We start from the raw sequence: 4,970 nt of genomic DNA on the forward strand, positions 1-4,970 counted from the left end.
ACACACACACACACACACACACACACACACACATATATATGTCTAGCACTATCTCTGAGACATAGTGTATGGTATCTATTTCATTCATATACCTTTTTTTTTTTTTTTTTGGAGATGAAGTCCAGCTTTGTCACCCAGGCTGGAGTGCAGTGGCGCTATTTTGGCTCACTGCAACCTCCGTCTTCTAGGTTCAAGCGATTCTCCCGCCTCAGCCTCCCGAGTAGCTGGGATTACAGGCACCCACAACCGTGCCTGACTAATTTTTGTATTTTTAGTAGAGACGGGGTTTCACCATGTTGGTCAGGCTGGTTTCGAACTCCTGACCTCAAGTGACCCACCTGCCTTGGCATCCCAAAGCGCTGGGATTACAGGCGTGAGCCACTGCACCCAGCCCATTTAAAAATATTTTATGTTTTTCATGTCAGATAGGTACTGTGCTGATATCATAGCAAGGTTTGAGGGAAACACATCTTACACATGAGTGTGAAAACCCAATCATCACACTTATGAGCTGCAAAAGGATCTATACACATTGTTTAAAAGATGCACCATGGTGTATTGGGAAAACACGAACTAAGAGACAGAGTCCTGGGCTCGTGAGCTATCTTGGTCTTACGTTGCTAAGTGACCTCATGCAAGTCTTGACCTCTCTGGACTTTAGAAGACTCTTCATCTAGGCTAAAACATGACAGTCACCAGTAGGGGGGGCTTTCAAAATCCCAATTAAAAATATGAAATATATATATGTGAATGGTTAACACCAAAAGCAAGATAACAGATGCACCTGAAGAAAAAGAGAAGGGGATGAGATTGAAGAAGGAGGTTCAACTGTATTTACAGTGCTTTATTTCTTAAAGAAAAGTTGGAGTAAATAAGGCAAAATGCTTAGCTTTGATAAATCTATGTGGTAGAACACAATGGACAGTGTTCTGTATGCTTTTAAAAGGGAGAAAAGAGTTTGGTGAAAAGGAGATAGAGGATGGAATATTGGGTAAGGACATTTCAGGCATAAAGAAGTGAGCAGAGACATAGAAGAGATAAAAAGTATGGAATTTTCCAAGATATTTTGATACATAAAATTCAAGGAAGGGACTGGCTGAGATAAACAAGGAGTAGTAGAGAGGTCAAGTCAAGGAGGGCCTTGTGTGCCAAGCTGGGGAGTATGGACTTTATCTTTTCTACTGTGGAGGTAGGAAGGACAGTCACCAGAGTTGTGTGATATGTACTTTTGCAGTTTGAAATCATTCATTTGTTTGTTCTTCATTCATTCTTTCATTGACCCACTGCCTTTCCAATCTCATGCCAGTCATTGTTCTGGGCATTACAGATGCAGTGTTGAACAGGATGGGCACCATCCTTTCTTTGATGGAGTTACTCTCTTGGGAAAGCAGAGACTGAAGTAATTGATTATAACATTGATTAATTTCAAATGTGATTCACTACTTAGTAGCAGTGTAGAGGCTGGAGGCAAGGACACCAATTAGGGCTTGTGATAGTAGTTCAGAAAGGGGAATTAGAGGCCCTGGGCCAGGGCAATGGCAGATAAGATGGAGATGAAAAGACAGCATTGCAAATATTCTAGAAAGTGATGACTGGTTGAATGAGGTGGGGAAGAGGAAAGAGCAAATCGTCAATAATATTTTGGCCTGAGTGCCTGGGGGGAGCAGCGGTGCCACACTTTGTGAAGGAGAATAATGTCATCTAAGTCCTTTCTATTTCCTGCATTTATGGTCCTCAAAATTGTTCAGCATCTAGGGTCCTTGTGTTTTCTGTAGAACATAATGAAATAATGATATTTGTATTCTGCAAATAAAATACATAATTTTTGCTAGTCAAGCATCATGTTATATTAATTTCTAGCATAAGCAAGTAAAAATAGGTGCTTCAGTTTGAAGTAAAAATTCCAGGAGAAAGAGTTAAAATTAGAAAACATAGTCATTAATTTTTTTCTCTGAAAGTCTAGGAAATGACTTTAGACTTATACTACTTTAGCTGCAGAAAACCTTGGTCTGGTTTGAGGATGCCAGGATTCTTCAGGAACATCATTGGAAGACCTCTATCTTGTATAGTGAATCAGGGCCCTTCCTGGTGATGCTTATAGAAAATGTCATGGATATCCTAGTTTTCCTTCCTAGTGGCAGAGAAAGGAGTAATGGAGGGAGAAGGAATAGCCCTACCAGGGGGATTTTTGGTGCTGATGCTGGTAGCGGGAGTATCTGTCTAATCCTGAAGCTTCTGGTGATACCAGGATTGGAGGAATTTTCAGTCAAGAATGGGGCTTTAAAATAAAGTGAAGAAAGGCAAACAACCCAATTTTTTAAATGGGCAAAAGATTTGAACAGGCATTTTTCCATTATCAATGCCAATAAGCACATGAAAAGTGGTCAACATTATTGGTCATTGGGAAAATGCAAATCATAATGAGATGCCACATCACACTCCCTATTTTGGCTGTAGTCAGACAGACAGACAGACAGACAGACATGGAATGTGGAAAGTAAAACTCTGTGACATAATTTTTTTTTTTTTTTTAAATAGGATCTCACTCTGTTACCCATGCTGGAATGCAATGGCACAATCATTGCTAACTGCAGCCTCAAACTCCCGGGCTCAAGTGATCCTCCAGCCTCAGTCTCCTGAGCAGTTGGGATTACAGGCATGTGCCACTGCTTCCAACTTTGTTTTCAACTTTCAACCAAAATCTCCAAAGCACAAATTATTAGGCAAAAGGACCCCCTGAGAAAAACCAACAAAAACACTAAATGCAAAAGGCTAAAGAGCATATAAGTAGTCAAATTAATGGTAATCAGAGAAACGCAAATTAAAAGAATAATTGCCAGAAAATACAATTTAGCTATTAGACTTGGAAAAAATTAAACATCTAGATAATGCCAGGTGGCACTGGAGATCAGGGATTTAGGAATTGTCATGTGCCACTGGTGGGTGTATAGGTTGATGAAGTCATTCTGAAAACTTTTCAGTTCTGTACCTGGATAGGTAGCCCCCACAGAATTCTCATATACATATGGGGTTGCTTTGGCAGTTGACAGTGGAAGCAATCTGGTTATCCATCACTTGAGAACTGGATTAGTAAAATGTGTCATATATATCTGAAGCAGTTAAAAGCATTAGTCCAGACATACAGATAGCAACATGGCTAGATCTTAAAAATGTTGAGAAAAGCAGAAACGGAATTAAATATATACAATTTTAAAACACGTGTCCATAAAAATGGATGTTATACCAGAACATATACAAAAGAAGGATACATATCTAAAATATCAAAACAATTTCATCTGGGGGAAGGGGAATGGAACTAAGAAACGGAAAGAAAAGTGTATGAATAAAGGGATGAATGGATGGCTGGAGGGATGGATGGGGGGATGGATGGAGGGATGGATGGGGGGATGGATGGGGGGATGGCTGGAGGGATGGATGGGGGGATGGATAGGGAGATGGGGGTGGGAGGATGGGTAGATGAGTGGGTGACGTAAGGATTTCTCAAACAAGAGAGTGACCTTGCAAGGACTTCCAATGACGATATGCCTCAACTGAGGAGGACGATCACCTCAACCCTCTGCATGAGAAGTGCCATCTCAAAAACAAAACAAATCCCTAAATATCAAAGCGATCTCTAGTAACATTGATGAATTTTCATCAAGAAAGCATTTTTAGAGCAAATTCTATTAAGATCTTTGCCTTCTTGATTAGCTTTTTATGCAGCACTGGAGATCTTTATTGAATCTTACTTAAGCCAGACACTGTTCCAGGTGCTGGAGGTGCATCCATGAAAAAACAAAGATCTCTGTCCTCAAGAAGCTTATATTCTGATGATGAAGAAAGACAATAAACATGAACATTGTAAATATATCAATTTTATAGTATAATATATCAAAAGTGCCTTTTTAAAAAAAACAGGGCAAAATAGATCAGCAAGGTGTGAAGCAGATTTTTATTATTATTATTATTAATAAAGAAGTCACTTTGGACCTCACTGAAAAGGTGACTTGAAGAAACTTAGGGAGGAAGCTAAGCAGATATATGAGACAAGAGTTTCCAGAAAGATAAATGAGGTGGAGCAAGGCCCTGAGGCAGAAGCGTGCTAGGAGAGCAGTGTGGCTGGAGCTATGTGAGGAAGAGGGGAGCAGTGGGCTATGAAGTCAGAGAAGCAAGGATGGGGCTGCGTCTGGGCAGATGATCACGCGGAACCTCAGAGGCAATTGTCAGGACTTCGGCTTTTACTCGAGTGAAAATGAGAGCCATTGCTGGATTTTGAGCATTTTGGTCACTGTGATGAGATCAAACTGTGGAGGGCAGGGGTAGAATCAGTGAGAACAGTTAGAAGGCCAGCGTAGGAATCCAGGTGAGAGACAGCGGCAGCTTGCAGCACAATGAATGGAATTGAGATGGTTAGAAGCCATTAGATCTTGGATACTTTGTTTATTTTGTTTTGAATTTTTTTGGCATTAATATATATATAATAGAATTACTATCATTTTTGTTTTATAGAAATTGCATCATATTAGATACATCTTGCTTTTCTCACTTATCAGTAAATTATGGAAACTTCACCAAATCATCTAAAATAAAGTTAATTCTTATAGTGGTAGTGAGATGCCTCACAGTGTACATTCAGAAATGTATTCAACCACTGTGCAGTCATACCTACAGATATTGTAGGTTCAGTTCCAGACTATCTCCATAAAGTGACTATCGCAATAAAGCAAGTCACACATATTTTCTGGTTTCCCAGTGCATATAAAAGTTATATTTCTACTATGCTCTAGTTTATTAAATGTGCAATAGCATTATGTCTACAAAATGCATATAGCTTATCTATAAAATTCTTGGCCGGGCACAGTGGCTCACGCCTGTAATCCCAGCACTTTGGGAGGCCAAGGTGCGCGGATCACGTGGTCAGGAGTTCCACACCAGCCTGGCCAGCATGGTGAAACCTCGTCTCTACTAAA

The 4,970-nt window shown here is 40.0% G+C and overlaps 1 non-coding gene across 1 annotated transcript; it reads right to left on the bottom strand.

The window, feature by feature from the left end:
• Positions 1–419: 419 nt before the first annotated feature.
• On the bottom strand, positions 420–523 carry LOC112208279 (small nucleolar RNA U13). Its single transcript, XR_002942693.1, has one exon. It is a non-coding gene; the product is annotated as a small nucleolar RNA U13 (small nucleolar RNA).
• Between the last annotated feature and the right edge of the window lie 4,447 nt (positions 524–4,970).

The sequence above is a fragment of the Pan troglodytes genome, chromosome 12 (assembly GCF_028858775.2).
Source record: "Pan troglodytes isolate AG18354 chromosome 12, NHGRI_mPanTro3-v2.0_pri, whole genome shotgun sequence".
NCBI lineage: Eukaryota > Metazoa > Chordata > Mammalia > Primates > Hominidae > Pan > Pan troglodytes.